Below are 19793 nucleotides of genomic sequence, written 5' to 3' on the forward strand. Positions count from 1 at the left end.
CTGGATTGATGGCTAAGCAGTTTAAGACTGCATTCTTCTCTTAGCGAAGATATGAGTTTGGTTCCCAGCACCCTCCTTGAGAGAAAGAAAGAGAGAAGAAAGAGGAGGAGAAGGGAGGGAAGAGGAAAAAGAGAAGAGGGAGGAGGAGGAAGAGGAACATTACAAAAATAATTTGTAAATTTTCTGTCACCTTTTGATAAATTAAGTAATTACAGACTCTATTATTCAAGATCCTTTGTAAAACTTTTAAGTATCTAAAGAAAAATGATTCACTTAAGTGTTAATTTCATAAATGCCCAGCTTTTCTTGGAAAATGTCCTGATTTTATATCAATTCTCACTTCATTCAAGACCTTTATCCTCATTAGACCGCTAGGAATACTGAAGGAGTAATGTGAAATTGAAGCAGGAGAAATAGAGATAGCACAATAATCAATTTGTGCAATGCAACCCCTTGTCCATAACATGTAAGTTAAGATTGACCTCTCATTAAATGTATCTACTAAAATGTGAGGTAGATATATAATTGTTCTATGTATTTGTTTTTTTAATAGCAAAGTCTGACTTAAAACCTTCAAACCCACTATGTAGTCCAGGCTCAGCATATCTTTTCAAATGAGAATTCACTGATTAAAAAGTACATACATCAAAACCCAAGTCATAAAATAATACAAAAATTAAGTCATAACAGCAAAAGGAAGAACAATTTTCTTTCTTTTGATCCTAAAATCACATTCTGAGTTTATTGCTGAAAATCAGACAGGCTGTTTTGTCTGTTCATTGTTTTGTTGTAAGTTTATTGGTTTGTCTGTTTGGTAAAGGGATGCCATCTTACTAAAGATGGAAACTCTACCTCAGGAAAGATCGAATCTTTTCTCTCATTAAGTTTAAAGCACTTCAAAGTTTTTTTTATTAGGACTACCTGAATAATTTTGATGTATGGAACACCATATCTCTACATTCTATTTTAGATTTCAATTCTGAGGAAGCTATTGATCATTTATACTTCCATTTGTTTATCTCTGCTTCCCCTATTCAATGACTCTGCAGTGTGAGCATCTCTTAGGAGAGGCATAGTGCAATGTGGAGTAAACCGTAAGTCACTCGAGATTTTTTGTTTCCTTGTCAATTAGAAAACCCAATCTTTTTTTTGCTACTTTTTTATTAAGAAAATTTTTCATTAATTTTACACACCAATTAAAGATCCCCCTCTTCCCTCCTTCTGCCCTCCAGCCTCATCCCCCAATCTTTTTAAATGTTTTCATGGAGTTCTTTAAGTTTGAATGTTTAATCTGTGGAACTTGGAAATTACATTGTTGTTCCAGATTTTAATTATAATAGAATGGGATTCGCTTTTTAAATAATAAATACACAGTACCAGTTTTATGAGGTAATAAGAACTATTCAGATTGAAAATTTACAAAACTACTACAGTTTTAATTTTTTGAGCTTACCAAGTCTAGAATATTCTACATGCTATTAATGTATTATATAGAAATGCAAATAGTGAAGAGTTTATCACATCTCTATAATCAATTTTCTTTCACCTCTGTTCTTTTTTTAAGTATTTTTTTCATCCCAATGGCAATTTCCCCTCCGTCCTCTCCTTCCAGTCCTTCCTTCTACCTCTTCTTCCCTCCCCTTCCACTCCTCCTCTGTTTCTCTTTTGAAAAGGGCAGGCCTCCTGTGGATATAAACCAAATATGGCATATCAACTTGCAGTAAGACTAGGCACCTCCTTTCCTATTAATGCTGGGTAAGGCAACCCAGTATGAGGAAAAGTGTCCCAAAAGCAAGAAAAACAGTCAGAGACAGCCCCTGCTCCCATGGTTAGGAGTCATACAAGAAGATCAAGCTACACAACTGTAATATATATGCAAAGGGCCTAGGTCAATCCCTTACAGGCTCCTTTATTGTAGTTTCAGTCTCAGTGAGGCCCTATGAGCCCAGGTTAGTTGGTTTTGTTGGATTTCTTATGATGTCCTTGACCCCTCTGGCTCCTACAATCCTTGCTCTTCCTTTTGTGCAGGATTCCCCAAGATCTGTCTAATGTTTGGCTGTGGGTCTCTGCATCTGTTTACATCCATTGCTGGACAAAGCCTCTCTGATGACAATTGGGCTAGGCACCAATCTATGAGTACAGCAGAATATCCTTAGGGATAGTTTCATGTCTAGCCCCTGGGTCCTGGCACTTCAGGAAGTATCAGGGGTGGGTGCCTCTTGTGCTGTGGGTCTCAACCTGGAGCAGTCATTGGTTGGCCACTCCCACAATTTCTGGGCCACATTTACTCACCTCTCTTCTAAATAAGTGATTTAGTAAATTGTTCTCTTTTTTATGTGTTTAATGAAATAATCAGTGGTCAATGTTATTCACAAGTAACTCAATACAAAGATTTTAGGACTTTATATTCACATTAACATCGATTACTGTATTTCTAATTAAATGACAACTTGATAATCCGAAGTAGGTGCCAATGAAAAATTTTGAAAGGCACAGATATTATTATGAGTGTGAAAAGGTACCAAGGAAAGTTCTAATAAGCAACAATAATTTGAAGATATAACTAATAATGTAAATTGGACAAGAATTTTCTAATTTTTCTCTCCTACTTGTGGCAGAGAATTTTTGCTGCAAGTACTCAGTAGGGTATAGTGTGAAATGACTTGGTGAATAGTTTTATTCAGTGGATGATGACTGAAAGAAACAGCTGGATGAGAATGTTCAGTCTGTGCCTAATAAGACAAATCCATGATTCCTGCACTGCAAATCAGTGGTGACTCACCACCTAACATCTGTGATTCTAGCTGGGAGTTTGGTCAAGAGAAATGTGTATTCTGTGAACACAGATGATAATAAAAATGAAAGAATAAATATTAATGGTTTAGTCACCAAGCATTGAAAGATTAAAAATTCCAATGGATAGAGGAATGAAAAATGTATCAAAACTTATTTAAAAAGATAGAGAAAAACACACTAGCAGAGGCTGACAAAGTAAATAAATTTTCCTATTTTTTAACTGCAGATAACTGAGAATCATTTGGAAATTGTACAGAAGAAAAAAGATGAACAAAAGGAAGAAAGACATGATATAGAGTTCACAGAAAGAATACAAGGGCAGTGTGGGTATTAAAGTAACTATAAGATTCTGTTAACTTATAAGGTTCTGTTAACTGTCATTATAGATTCAAAAAGTTAGGGGAAAAGCTTTAATTTCCAGCATTGTATTTAAAAGAAAAACAAAAACTCAAGAAGCAAAAGTAACATTAAAGTAAAATAATGTTAATGGATCTCTGAAATCAAACTCTCCTCGGAGAAGGTACACTACTTGCAAAACCTCCATTAGTTCTGTCAGATAGCTAAGCAAATAGCCATTGCACATACGTTATAGATTGTCTTAGAAAACCCATTCATAATCTAGGCCTGAAATAAACCATGGGTATTAGTTCTTAAAAGGATAATTGTAAAATAAAATTTCTAAAGGAAATTATCAAAGTAATTTCTGATTTGAAAAAAAGTATATACATATATGTTTATATACATATATCTTTAGATTTCAAAAGTCAGAAATCAATTGTTTACATTATTACAGTAACCATTTTCAAAAGAAAGTGACTTTCTACATAAAAGCATAAAGTATTCAGTGATGTATAGTTTACGTTCCTGAAATCAATACCACAAACAAGGACACCAGAGAATTGTTTAAATGGCAACAGCCTTCTCAGTGCAATGTATAGCATGTATTCATATTGGGTGAGTATTAAAGTATTTCTTAGAAGATCTAAAACTATGAATGTGATCAATCTTACCAAAAAATTTGGATTCCGTGTTGTCCAGACAGTAAAATAATATTAAAAGAGAAAAAAATGTGCAAATCGTTAAACAACAAACAGTTATTAGTATTGGGTGCACCTGTTTTCTCCATGCATACACAAAAGTAATTATTAATTTATTGATCTATTTAGTTGTCTATAATTCAAAATGTAATCATGGAGCATTCTCACAATGCCAAGGAAATAGTGAATTAAATACCCACCACAATGAGCACTATGCTAATGCTATAACAAATAATAAAGATATATTATTTATTTTAAAAAGTTACCACTTATTTTCTAAAATACAATAATATATCTTTACTATTTGAATTAGACGATATGCTAAATACAATATCAGAAGCAAGATTTGGAGTATAAAAAAGTGACCATGGTCATGTGGTGAGGTGTGAATTTAAGAAATAACTCCCTCAACTGAACACATTTCTGCACAAAATGTGAACAATATAAGGAAAATAAAACAAAAATAATCTGGAAAAAAATGTGCCGAACAGAAACAAATGAACTTTACAGTCAGGACTCTACCAAAGTAGAGCCAAACCTATTGCTAGTAATAATGTGAAAGACAATGACTACTGAGCAAATACTAGGGAGACTCAGAGGGTGGAATGATCAAAAGTACAAGGACCATGCACCTACAATTTGGCAGATCTTTGGGAAGCTGTTATTTATCTAGCAAGAAATAAGGAGCCATGGGAGGGATTTGAGTAGGCAAAGGACTTCATCTAACATCACAGTGAAAGAAAGGATCAACAAAGGCAGTAATAAGAAGGAAGAACAGAAAACTTTATCAGAATCAAGCAGAGAGAATGGTTGCCTTGGGTTTGGTAACCACAGATAACTGGAGAAAGGCAATAAAATTGGAGCCAATGCAATTTCTTGATACATTAAGTATGTCTACAAAAAATGACGAGTTAATTGCAACTTCACACAGTAGTAATCTGATTTTGAAAATTGGCAATTAAATTTTTACGCAGAAAAAACATGCACAGAGTAACAAAATAAAATTTCACATAGGGAAATTTAAATTAATAACTAGATATTTTCTAAATATAAATTTAAAAAATTAAGGGGCTAGAAAAATAGCTCAGAGGGTAAAGTCCTTGCCATGCAACTGTGAGGGCCAGAGTTTTGATCTCTAACACTTGTATAAAAAGCTGGGGGCAAGCTGTCATCCCAGTGCTAGGGAGATGAAGACAAGAACCCTGGAAAGCACTATCCAGTTAGTCTTCCAGAATTAGCAAGCTCTAGGTTCAGTGAAGAAATTGAGTTAAAAAATAAAGTAGAGAGTATTGAAAGAAGACAGGCAAAGATGATTTCTAGCTTCCATATGCACATGTACAGGAAAGTGAGTGTGCATGCCCACACATACACACATACACAAAGCCAGAGAGAGAGAACAAGGGAGACAGACAGACAGAGACAGAAAGAGACAGAGAGAAATCCAAGTTACAATTTTTTTTAGAAAATGTAGTTTATATGGTCAGTAAAAAGGAGACTTAAGGATAAATGCAAAGAGAGATTAAATGATTTTTAAAGGTAAAGTTTGCCAAAATTAATCTATTTAATATTGTTTCAGTGAAAATCACTAGAGACTCTTTGAGAAAATAGAAATTTTAAATTTGAACCTAAGAGACTAACTCAGCCAATTGATCCCGAAGGAGAAGTATAAGGTGGGCAAGAGTTCTATGTAATTATGAGAATCATGTTGCTACATAAATCCAGAATGGATAAACTTAATGGATAAACTTCATATGTAGATAGATGAATAAGTCACTGGAACACAGGAGTGGGCATGAAAGAAAAAGAAGAATAATGCAGAAGTTAATTTATGCTAAAGTTAGTGCTAAGCATTAGAAGAAAACAAGAGCTATGAGAAAGTTGTCCGTTAAGTTTTCTAGTGTGGATTTTAATGGACATTAGATCAATTGTCCTTTCAAGTAAGTTATAGTTAAGAGAGTTATTAGTGCCATGAAAAGACAGAGAGACAAGCAATAGCATGATTGGGATTCTGAGGACCATTATGACTGATGAGGCACAGTGGGAACCCTTAAAGGTCTCAGGGGGAAGGGGGTCATGTCATGTGATTTATGAGTAGCCCAAGGCATAGCAGCACCTGCAACCAGGCTGTCCCTGATTCCTGGATTGCAGGAAGAGGAGGGAATTCTGGGGAAATAATGTGTGATTATTAAGACGAGGAGAGAATTTTGTTAAATTGTACCCAGTATACAGCTGAAGGACATGCTCCCACTGGAGGTTTTCTGAGGCTCTGGAGTCTGGCAACATGAGCCTGTAAACTTCCTGGGGGAAGTGAGAAAGCACCTGGTATGCTCTTAGAATCTATACGCTGGGGACTTAAGGGCTAGAGATTCCTTTGCAGTGGTTGTGGTTGAAAAACAGGCTTCTGAAGCACTTAACACTGGTGATGGCCATTTGTCATATATGGCAGCGGAGCAGCCACTCAAGGCTGGAAGAGAATAGAAGGAACAAGACATGTTTGCTCAAGTGCTTCTGGACTAATGGGTGGGTTCCTTGGGCGGCACCCAGACAGGCCTTCTGGATCTGGCTCCAGGGTCATCACCTGTCAAAGCAATATTGGGGATTGCTAGGCTCCTTTTGACTTTCTTTTGACAGTAGGTTTCAGGGCAACAAAGCCTGCTGCCTGCCCCTCTCCTAACACACTTCCATCAAGTAGACACCCTTCGTGTTTGTCTGACCTCGGCCCAGTTCCTACCCTCTTTCTTGTATTTTTACTTGAAAATTGGGAGTCCTTGTTTAATTTAGCTGTCTCCTTGCGTGAGTGCTTCTGTATGAAGTATAAAAATTTGTGTGCCTTGAGCAAATCTCATTTTCTCTGTAAACTGCCACTCCCCCATTTCATCTGAGGTGGCTGTCTTTTTTGGGGGGAGGGCAATCAAGTGTGAATGAGGAGTTGGTAGTGATGTGATTTAAATTCAGTATTGGCCAAGTTCATGTTCTGTGCTCAAAAGTCTCTTTACCAAAGACCAGGAGCAGGAGCCAAGCCATATCCAGTCTTCTTCTAAGACCTTTGGGGTCTCAGAAGTGAAACTTGACAGTGGTCTGGTCCATGGGGCTGCTCAAAAAAGCACTGCTCTTGTATGTCTCATTGGTATTGGAAAAATAAACCTGTACAACCTGCAAAAAAAAGAAAGAAAGAAAGAAAGAAAGAAAGAAAGAAAGAAAGAAAGAAAGAAAGAAAAAGAAAAATAGGCTTCTGTAGGTGGCATGGCCTAATTAGCTAAAAACTCAACATTTAGAACAGTTAGCTTTCAATATGAGAAGTGAGCTAAGTCTTGTGGTAGTTTGAGTAAAATTGGCCCCCATAAGCTCATAGAGAATGGCACTATTAGGAAGTGTGGCCTTGTTGGAGGAAGTGTGTCACTGTGGGGGTGGGGTTTGAAATCTATTTTGCTCAAGCTTATCTCAGATTTTCAAACCATTTCCTGTTGCTTGAAAGATGTAGGACTCTCAGCTACTTCTCCATCACCATGTCTGCCTGCAAGCTGCCATGTTCCCTGCCTTGATGATAATGAACTAAATCTCTTAACTATAAGGCACCACCTCAATTAAATGTTTTCCTTATAAGAGTTGCTGTGGTCATGGTGTCTCTTCACAGCAATAGAAACCCTAACTAAGAGAAGTCTGAACTCTATTATATGAAACATATAAAACATATAAAACATATAAAATAAATTCAGAGTGTAGAAATGCCTGATATTTTCCCAAGCTGCATTCTCTTTATTCCTATTATTGAAAATATATTTTTCTTGTATAACATATCCCGAATACAGAATTTACCCTTCCTCTACTCCTCCCTGTTTCTTCCACAGTCCATCCTTTCTTGATCAACTCTCTTTGTCACTCATAGAAAAGAACAGGCAGCCAAATTGTGGTGGCACTGTACTTTGATCTCAGCACTGAGGAGACAGAGGCAGGAGAATCTCTATAGAGTGAATTCCAGGACAGCCAGGGCTACACAGAGAAGCCCTGTCCTGAATAGAAAGAAAAAGAAAAAAAAAAGACTCTAAAGGTCAATAATATAATATGATAAAATTAAAACTAACACATCCAATTACAAAATAAACAGAAGGAAAAGAGCCCAAGGAAAGGCAAAAGAAACAGATACGGAAGTAGAAACCCACTCTTTCATATACTCAGGGATCATATAAAAATACTAAACTAGAAGCCACATGATCTGCAGAGTAAAAAGATGGAAAGAAATATAAATCAAACAAATAAAATAAAAATAAGATAATTTTTAAACCCCTAACATGCAGTTAGGGTATTTTCTGTTAACCTTCTACTGCTGGGCAAGCAGCCTACACCCAAGAGTAGTTTTTTGTTTTTGTTTTTGTTTCGTTTTGTTTCTTCACTGATACTCTCTTGAAGAAAACTACATTTTCATTTGCAAGTGGTTATCAATTGGAGATAGCTTCTGGGTTAGGCATCAGGGCACATGTTCATTTCTTCATTTAATTCTAAGACTATCTGGTGCAGGCTCATGCAGGCCCTGGGTATGCTGCCTCAGTCTCTGTGAGTTCATATATACCTCGATCTGGTTGATTTAGCAAGCCTTGTTTCCTTTGTGTCCTCCATCCCCTCTGACTCTTAGACTCTTTCTGCCCTCTTTTCTGCAGTGTTCCCTGAGCCTTGAGGGGACAGATTTGATGGAGACATTCCATTTGAGGCTGAGTGTTTCAACATCTCTCACTTTGTCACTTGTTACATATTGTATGGTGGTGGGTCTCTGTATTAATTCCAATCTGTCTTAGTTAGGATTTCTATTGCTGTGATGAAATATAATGACCAAAAGCAAATTGGGAGGAAAGATTTATAAACTTCCATATCATAGTTCATCACTGAAGGAAATCAGGACAGGAACTCAAACAGGACAGGAACTTAGAGGCAAGGGAAGATGCAGAGGCCACAGAAGGGTGCTATATTGGTGAAATTATTAAGGCCACTCCATGCAGTTAAAAGGAAGGTTTATTTAGTGGCGTAACTTACAAATGAAGGGATAGGTAGGTTGCAGGGTCTGGGAAAGATGGAGCGCAATCCAGTGGTGTTCTCTGGAGAACTCTGCTCGGTCTACCTCCAGCGTCCAGGCTCCAGGAACCAAGAGAGGCAGCGCATCTGGATCTCCTGTCTTCAGGGTCCTCTCTTTGCCCCACCTTGTAGGCGTGACATTTACCGAAGCCTCAATGGGGCTTGGAACTTCCAGATCAAAGCTGGAATGGCTACCCACTACAGTGGTACTTACTGGCTTGCTCCTCATAGCTTGCTCAGCCTGCTTTCTTATAGAACCAAGGACCAGGAGCCCAAAGATAGCCCTATCTACAATGGGCTCGGTCCTCCCCCATCAATCACTAATTAAGAAAATGCTCTAGAAGCTTGCCTAAAGCTCAGTCTTTAAAAGGCTTTTTATCAATTGAGGTTCTCTCCTCTTAGACAACTTCAACTTGTTTCAAGTTGACATAAAACTATCTAGCACAACATCTACTTCTGGAAGCTTCTCTGATGATTGCTGAGTAAGTTTCTGATCTATGAGTGGAACAGGATGTCATTAGGAGACATTTTATTTCTATGTTCTTTTAGTAGAGCAGTTGTATTTAGCATTACCCTAGGTCCCTGGGCTATCTAGTCTCAAGTTGTTGGTTTCTCAAGCAGGGTTGCTTATGGCTTTCATCTCGTGGAGTGAACCCTAAGTCAAATAAGATATTGGTTGGTGACTAGCACAAGCTTCGTGCCACCATTGCCCTAGCATGCACTGTAGGCAGGTCGCCATTGTCGATCAAAGGGTTTGTAGCTGGGTGAGTGCTTCTATTTCTACTTTGATAGTTTGCAGAATGCCTACCTGAACCAAAGACACAAGCGCATGGGAGTAAAGCACACGGGAGTGAAGAAGCACATGGGTATGAAGAAGCACATGGGTGTGAAAAAGCACACAGTGCTCTCCATTGGCACCAGTTTGATTTTTCCCCTGTTCAATGAGTACACCTCATTGTAGTCATCTTCACCAAATTGCTTTCTTCTCTTCTCTTTCTGGAATAAAAAGACAAGCTTTTCTAAAGAAAATGTATGCCATTTGCCATCAAATAAATAACATTTATTGAATAAAACCCAGAGAATGTGATAGCAGTAAACTTAACTCCATAAAATTAAGCACTGCTGCTCATTAAAATTCACCACTGTAACAAGGGATACACCTCAGAGACAGACTATTATTGGGCTTTGGATGTGAGGGATGGTTTTTCAAGAGACACTGAGATGGATTACTGGGGAATGAGGATTGAGAAGAAGAGTTGTTAACATCATAGACACAGAGAGAGGGCAGAAAGACAGAGACAGAGACAGAGAGAGACAGAGAGAGAGACGGAGATAAAGATAATGATAACAGCATAGTGGAGACACTGAGTAGAGCTTCAATGCCAAAGTCAGACAACATGGTGGATTCTCTGAAGAGAAATCATAACTCATGTGGCAGAAGACGAACAATCTATTTTTATACTTTTGAGGATGAACTGAGGTTCCCAGCAGGAGCCTGCAGCAGGCTCTCAGATTCCCAGATAGGAAGCATGGAAAGGCGATGAGAAGTATGACCCCCTGTAACAAATGAGAGTTATCTGAAAGGAGGGACCCTCAAATGAGAAAATGCCTCCATAAGATGCAGCTGTAGGGCATTTTTAAAAATTAGTGATTGGTTGGAGAGGGTCTAACCTATTGTGGATGGTTCCATCCCTGGGCTGGTGGTCCCGGTTCTATAAGAAAGCAGGGTGAGCAAGCCATGGGGAGCAAGCCAGTAAGCAACACCTCTCCATGACCTCTTTATTAGCTCCTGCCTCCAAGATCCTGCCCTGTTTGAGTTCCTACTCTGACTTCCTTCAGTGATGAACAGTGCTGTGGAAGTGTAAGCCAAATAAACCCTTTCCTCCACAACTTGCTTTGTAGTCGTTGTGTTTCCTTGCAGCAATAGAAATCCTAACCAAGACACACTCATAGTAGCAATCACATCACAATACTTCGTAGTTTTTAATGTTGATTCACTTCCTAAGTGAGACTCCTGCAATGTCCTAGTCCATGCCTGTCAATATCTGTGACAGACAGCTGCAGCAAAGTAGCTGCTTAATTCCAACACCAGGTTTTTGTAAATGCCTGCATCCTGCTTAGTGTGAATTAAGAGGTACTACGTTCAATATCTAGTCCCACAACAAACAAACAAACATACAACAACAATAAAAAAATACAATAAAAGTGCAAGGTCTAAGGTACCTCCCAGAAAAGTGGCCCTATAAAGCAGAAGTAATTAGTATCTAAATACAGATTAGCACTGAAAATTAAGAATCAAATAGAAACAGACATGATCAGAAATTTAACATAACTCGTTTTATTACACTATATAAACAAAACCCACTCAAACTCTGGCTTATAGTGATAAAACTTGTAAGAGAATAAAAACATAATATTTTAGATGACATGGATTTTAAATCTTATGACGGGCTGATGAAAATGTGAAACTGTATTTGGAAAACTTTTCATCTTTTTCACAAAAATCAGAGGCCTATGTTTGTATTTTACAACCTGAAGAAATTTAGCCCTTAGGCATTCACTTTAGATGAAGGTTTCACAACAGTGGAAATAGACACTTTTGGCTGGAAAATTCTGAAATATTTGCTGTATGTTGTTGGATGTTTAGTAATATATTTGTCTTTACTCACTAGATGGGAATAACATTCTCCAGGCCACAGTCTGGAATTTCCACAGAAATCAACTATAAAGATAAACATTCCCCACAGTGAGAGTCAAAGTTCTAGAAATACTTCAAAATAGTAACCATGACATGAAGACAAAGCTGTTCCTAGCAACAGCATTACTTAGAATAGCTCAAACCCCCAAACAACTCAATTGTCTTTTATAGATTGAATAAATAATTTGTTATATTTACAATGTATAAAACTATGCAAAAATTTAAAAAGCTAAACTACCATCATACATCACATTGTTAAGTTTTAGGAAAATAATATTACCAGAAATAAGTCATAGAATATTTTCATACTGATTATATATGATTATAACATATAATTATAAATGTACATAATTTGTATTTAATTATGATTTAATGCTTATAATATCAATAGTATTAGTATTTCTTAATTGTAAAAGCATACTTCAAATATTAATACATTATTTACAAATTATGAAAAAAGAAGAAATTTACTAAAATTTACTTTTATTTTTATAGAAACATAATAATTGTTCAAATAGACTCTAGGCCCTAGGCCCTGGGAAACAGCCAGTCCCTGGGAACCCCCACCCATCTCTGCCCCAGTTGCCGGCCAACAGGGAAAACTCCTGAAGGCAGGCTCCCACATCAAAACTCCTAATTGGACCCTGCAATCTACAAGACCCACACCCTACCCCAATACCGTTCACCTTGCAACACCAGTGGCTTCCTGAGACAAGGAATCCTCCAGTTCTCATTGGACCAAGAGGTGAGTGACTCTTCTCCCACCCAGAGAGTCCTGCCTCAAGGACCTAGGCCCTGGTACACAGCCAGTCCCCAGGAACCTACAGGCAGGCTCCCACACCAAAACCTCCAATTGGACCATGCAATCTACAAGATCCATACCCTACCCCAATACTCATTGCCCTGCAACATCAGTGGCTTCCTGAGACACAGAATCTGCCAGCTCCAATTAGACCAAGAGCTTGGACTGGACCTAGAGTGGCCCTGTGAGACACAGACACAGGAAGAACAGATTGGACCAAGAGCAGCTCCCTCAGACACAGACAACTCTTGCACCTTTGGAGGAAGAGATGGGTAGACACCAGTGCAAAAGTACATACAACAACATAAAGAGCAATATGGCACCACAAGAACCTAGTGTCACAACGTAGAAGAAGCAGAGGAAAGTGATCTTAAAAATAACTTTAAAAGATAATAGAGGCCTTTAAAGAGGAAATGAAAATTTCTCTTAAAGAAATTGAGGAAAAGACAAACAAAAACATTGGAAGAAATCAATAAATCTCTTAAAGAAAGCCAAGAAAAAAAGAAAAAGCAATTAAACAGGTAAAAGAAACAGTTAAAGACCTGAAAATTGAAATAGAAACAATAAAGAAGACAAAAACTGAGGGAATGATGGAAACAGAAAATCTTAGTAAATGAACAGGAACTACAGATGCAAGTATAACCAACAGAATACAAGATATGGAAGAGAGAATCTCTGGTGTAGAGAATACAATAGAGGAAATAGATTCCTCAGTCAAAGAAAACACCAAAGCCAAAAAAGTCATAACACAAAACATCCAGGAAATCTGGGACACCATGAAAAGGGCAAACCTAAGAATAATAGGGATAGAGGAAGGAGAAGAATACCAACTCAAAGTCACAGAAAATATATTCAACAAATTCATGAAAGAAAACTTTCCCAACTTGAAGAAGGAAATACCTATGAAGACACAAGAAGCTTATAGAACACCAAATAGCCTAGACCCCCTCTGCTCAAAAAAAGTCCCCTCACCACATAATAATTAAACCACTAAACATGCAGAATAAAGAAAGAATATTAATAGCAGCAAAGGAAAAAGGCCAAGTGACCAATAAAGACAGACCCATCAGAATAACACCCAACTTCTCAATGGAGACTTTGAAAGCCAGAAGGTCCTGGACAGATGTAATGCAGACACTGAGAGACCATGGATGCGAGCCTAGACTAATATACCCAGCAAAACTTTAAATCACCACAGACAGAGTGAACAAGACACTCCAAGACAAAACCAGATTTAAACAATATCTATCCACAAACCCAGCCATACAGAAAACACTAAAAGAAAAATTCCAACCTAAGGAAGTCAGATACACCCAGGAAAACACAGGCAATAGATAACACAACAGCAGTAAACCCCAAAAAAGAGAAGTACACACACACCACCACCAAACAATAACAGGAATTAACAATCACTGGTCATTAATATCCCTTAGTATCAGTGGACTTAATTCACCTATAAAAAGACACAGGCTAACAGAATAGATATGAAATTAGGACTCATCTTTCTGCTGCATACAAGAAACACGCTTCAACTTCAAAGACAGACACTACCTCAGAGTAAAAGGCTGGGAGAAGACTTTCCAATCAAATGGACTTAAGAAGCAAGCATGTGTAGCTATCCTAATACCTAAAAAAAAATAGACATTGAACTAAAATCAATCAAAAGAGATAAAGAAGGACATTATATACTCATCACAGGAAAGATCCACTGAGATGAAGTTTCAATTCTGAACATTTAGGTCCCAAATACAAGGGTACCTACATATGTAAAAGAAACATTACTAAAGCTTAAATTACACATCAAACATTGATAGTGGGAGACTTCACCAACCCACACTCACCATTGGATAGATCTGCCAGAACAAAACTTAACATAGAAATAAGGGACCTAACTGATGGTATGACTCAAATGGACTTAAGATCTACAGAACATTCCATCCCAACAAAAAAGAATATACCCTCTTATCAGCACCCCATGGAACCTTCTCTAAAATCAACCACATACTCGGTCACAAAGGGAATCTCAACAGATACAAAAAAAAATTGGAATTACCTGCTGTATTCTATCGGACCACCATGGCCTAAAGTAAGATTTCAACAACAACAAAAATTACAGAAAGCCTACAATCTCATGGAAACTGAATAATGCTCAAATAAATCACCAATGGGTCCAGGAAGAAATAAGAAAGAAATTAAAGATTTCCTAGAATTCAATGAAAGTGAATGTACAACATACCCAGACTTATGGGACACTATGAAAGCAGTCCTAAGAGGAAAATTCATAGCACTAAATGCCCACATAAAGAAGTTGGAGAAATCTCACACTAGTGACTTAACAGCACACTTAAAGCTCTAGAACAAAAAGAAGCAAACTCACCTAGGAGGACTAAGCGACAGAAAATAATCAAATTGAGAGCTGCAATGAATAAATAGAAACAAAGAGAATACAAGCAATCAATGAAACAAAGAGTTGTTTCTTTGAGAAAATTAAAAAGATAAACAAGCTAACCATAAGGCAGAGAGAACATCCAAATTAACAAAATCAGAAATGAAAAGGGAGACATAACAATAGACAATAAGGAAATCCAGAGAATCATCAGGTCATCCTTCAAAAATCTGTACTCCACAAAATTGGAAAATCTAATAGAAACGGACAATTTCCTGGATAGGTGTCACATACCAAAGTTAAATCAAGACCAGATAAATAATTTAAATAAGCCAATAAACCCTAAGGAAATAGAAACAGGCATTAAAACCTTTCAACCAAATAAAGCAAGTGAAAGACCTGTATGACAAGAATTTTCAGTCTCTGAAGAAAGAAACTGAAGAAGATATCAGAAAATGGAAAGATCTCCCATGCTCATGGATAGATAGGATTAACACAGTAAAAATGGCAATTTTACCAAAAATAATCTACAGATTCAGTGCAATCCCCATCAAAATGCCAACACAGTTCTTCACAGAACTGGAAAGAACAATACTCAAATTCATTTGGGAAAAACAGAAAACCCAGGATAGCTAAAAGAATCCTGTACAACAAAGCCACATCTGGAGGCATCACCAGCCCTGACATCAAGCTCTACTATAGAGTCATAGTAATAAAAACAGCTTGGTATTGGCATAAAAACTGACATGTGGACCAATGGAATCAAATTGAAGACCCTGACATTAACCCACACACCCACAAAAACCTGATTTTTGACAAAGAATCCAAAACTGTATAATGGAAAAAAGAAAGCATCTTCAATAAATGGTCAGCATGTAGAAAGCATCTTCAACAAATGTCAGCATGTAGAAGATTGCAAATATATCCATATCTATCGCCAGGCACAAAACTCAAGTCCAAGTGGATCAAAGACCTCAATATGACACAGTTACCCTGAGCCTGATAAAAGAGAAATTAGGAAGTAGTCTTGAATGCATTGGCACAGGAGACCACTTCTTAATATAACACCAGTAGGACAGACACTGAGAGGAACAATTAATAAATGGGACTTCCTGAAACTGAGAAGCTTCTGTAAGGTGAAGGACACAGTAAATAAGACAAAACAACAGCCTACAGAATGGAAAAAGATTTTCACCAACCCCACATCTGACAGAGTACTGATCTCTAAAATATATAAAGAAACTAGACATCAAAATACTGAACAATCCAGTTTAAAAATGGGCTATAGAGCTAAACAGAAAATTCTCAAATGAAGAATTTCAAATGGTCAAAAAACATTTAAGGGATTGCTTAGCATCCTTAGTCATCAGGGAGATGCAAATCAAAATGACTCTGAGTTTACCATCTTACACCTGTCAAAATGGCTAAGATCAAAAGCGCTGAAGACAGCTTCTGTTGGAGAGGATGTGGAGCAAGGTGAATACTCCTCCACTGTTGGTGGGAATGCAAACTTGTACAGCCACTTTGGAAATCAGTGTGGCAGTTTCTCAGAAAATTAGGAATCAATCTTCCTCAAGACCCAGATATACCACTCCGGGGCATATACCCAAGTAATGCTCAATCATACCACAGGGACAAATGCTCAGTTACGTTCATAGCAGCATTATTCATAATAGCCAGAATCTGAAAACAAACTAGATGCCCCTCAATTGAAGAATGGATTAAGAAAATGTGTTACATATACACAATGGAGTACTACTCAGCAGAGAAAAACAATGACATCATGAAATTTTCAGGCAAATGGATGGAACTAGAAAATATTATCCTCAGTGAGGTAACCCAGACTCAGAAGGACAAACATGGTATGGTATGCACCCACACCTCATAAGTGGATACTGTATGTAAAGCAAGGAATAACCAGACAATAACCCACAACTCCAGAGAAGCTAGCTAACAAAGAAGACCCAAAGAGGGACTAGTGGACCACCCTGGGAAAGGGAAATAGTTGAGATCTCCATGAGTAAACTGGGGTTGAGGGGTGGGCAATGGAGGGTAGGGGCTATGGGATAAGAACATAAGGGAATGGGATGGTTGAGCTGGAACAGAGATGGAGTGGGAAAGCAATGAAAGAGATACCATGATAGAGGGAGACATCATGAGGAATAGAGAGAAACCAGGTGCTAGGGAAGTTGACAGGAATCCCCAAGGATGACTCCAGTTTGGACTATTAGAAATAGTGGAGAGGGTGGCTGAACTGAACTGGCTTATCCCAGTGATCAGATTGGTGAATACCCTAACTGTAATCATAGAGCTTTTCTCCAATGACTGATGGAAGCAGATGCAGAGATCCACAGCCAAACACCAGGCAGAGCTCTGGGAGTCCAGTCAAAGAGAGAAGAGGGATTCTATGAGCAAAGGGCATCAGGATCATGATGCGGAAACCTGCAGAGATGACCAAACCAAACTAGTGGGAACTCATGAAAGTTGAATCAATGGCTGTGGAGCCTGCATGGGACTGGACTAGGCCCTCTGCAAGGCAAAACAATTGTGTAGCTTGATCTGATTAGGAGGCCCCCTGGCAATAGGATCAGAATTTATCCCTGGTGAATGAGCAGGCTTTTTGGAGCCCACTACCTAGGATGGGACACCTCGTGCAGCTTTGAGGCAGGGAAAAGGGCTTGGACTTGTCTCTACTGGATATCCCTTCCCATGGGAGGCCTTTCCTTCTTGTGAGGGGGAGTAGGGTGTGGGTTGGGAGGAGGAGGCTTGGAGGGTGGGAGGAAGGAAGAGGAGGATCTTTGATTGGTGTGTAAAATGAATGAAAATTTTTTCTAAATAAAAAAAGATTGTACAAATACATGGAAATGGATGTGATTATACAATTGGTGGGTATGCTCTTTAGATGCTTCCCTTTCCTCTACTAGAATCTAAGACTGGAGAGGACAGGCACTGTGATTCTCAGAGAAATCAGAACACTGTTTTTTTTTTTTTTCATTTTTCTTTATTAAGAAATTCTCTACTAACTCCACATACTATCCACAGATTCCCCCCCCTCCTCCCTCCTCCCTCCTCCCACCCCCCAGCCCTCTTTCCCAAACCACCCCGCATCCCCACATCCTCCAACTCATAGTCTCCCTGGGAATTCAGCAGAGCCCAGCACACTGAGCCTAGGCAGGTCCAAGCCCCTTCCCACTGCACCAAGGCTGTGCAAGGTGTCACACCACAGGCACTGGACTCCAGAAGCCTGCCCATAGACCAAGGACAGATCCCGATCCCCCTGCCTGGGTGCCCCCCCAAACAGTTTGAATCAAACAACCATCTTCAGAATACAGAGGGCCTAGTACAGTCCCAAGGGGCTCCACAGGCACCAGTACACAGTTCATGGGCTTCCACTAGTGTGGCCAGTCATCTCTGCACACCCTGCCATCATGATCTTGACGTCCCTCGCATGCAGTATCTTTCTTCTCTCTCATCAATTGGATTTCCTGAGCTCAGCCTGGTGCCTGGCCATGGATCTCTGTATCTGCCTCCATCAGTCACTGGACAAAAGCTCTATGATGACAGTAGGTTATTCACTAGACTGGTCACCATGGTAGATTGGTCTAGGCACTCTCTGGACCACTGCCAGCAGACCAAGGTGGGGTCAACCTTGTGGATTCCTGAGAGCCTACCCAGCACCCTGCCTCTTCCTATTCCCATGATGTCCTCATCTATCATGGTATCTTCTTCACTGCCCTCCCACTCTGTCCCTGTTCCAATTTGAACCTCCCATTTCCCTATGTTCTCATCCCCTCACACCTCACCCTCTGCCACCACCCTACACCCAGTCCACTCATGTAGATCTCATCCACTTCTCCTTCACAGGGTCATCCATGTGTCCCTCCTAGGGTCTTTCCCTGTTAGCTAGCCTCTCTGGAGTTGTGGGTTGCAGTCTGGCCATCCCTTCCCTCACATTTAGTATCCACTTATGAGTGAGTACATATTATGTTTGTCCTTCTGAGTCTGGGTTACCTCACTCAAGATGATATTTTCTAGTTCCATTAATTTGCCTACAAATTTCATGATATCATTTTTTTTTTTTTTTACCACTGAGTAGTACTCTATTGTGTATATGTGCCATATTTTCTTTATCCATTCCTCAGTTGAGGGGCATCTAGGTTGTTTTCAGGTTCTTACCTTATGAATAATGCTGATATGAACATAGTTGAGCATGTGTCTTTGTGGTAAGATTGAGCATTCCTTGGGTATATGCCCAAGAGTGGTATAACTGGGTCTTGAGGAAGACTTATTTCCAATTTTCTGAGGAACTGACACACTGATGTCCAGAGTGGCTGTACAAGTTTGCATTCCCACCAACAGTGGAGGAGTGTTCCCCTTGCTCCACATCCTCTCCAACAGAAGCTGTCTTCAGCGCTTTTGATCTTAGCCATTTTGACAGGTGTAAGATGGTATCTCAGAGTCTTTTTGATTTGCATTTCCCGGATGACTAAGGATGTTGAGCAATTCCTTAAATGCCTTCAGCCATTTGAGATTCTTCTGTTGAGAATTCTCTGTTAAGCTTTGTAGCCCATTTTTAAATTGGATTGTTCAGTATTTTGATGTCTAGCTTTTTGAGTTCTTCATATATTTTGGAGATCAGACTTCTGTCAGATGTGGGGTTGGTGAAGATCTTTCAGAACATTGTTTCTACAATGAAGCACAAGAACTATGTTTACATCTGAATATGATCAGATACATACAGAAGCAAGGACAGGCAGAGAGCATCAATGTGGTCTTCACAGATAGACTCACTAACAAAAGAGCTGTCAACCATTAGTTTAAAAGAATACCACTCATGCTCTATAAAATTTAGAAAAGCACCTCAATATATTCCCATACTACTTAATCCACAGCAAACTATTTGAGGTCTCAAAGCAGATAAAATCTTCCAATAAGAATTGTCATGCCATATAAGCACAGTAAAAGACATAGATAATGGACATCTGTGATTAAAGAGAGAGAGAATACTAT

Source organism: Peromyscus eremicus, chromosome 10 (genome assembly GCF_949786415.1).
Source record: "Peromyscus eremicus chromosome 10, PerEre_H2_v1, whole genome shotgun sequence".
NCBI classification, from domain to species: domain Eukaryota; kingdom Metazoa; phylum Chordata; class Mammalia; order Rodentia; family Cricetidae; genus Peromyscus; species Peromyscus eremicus.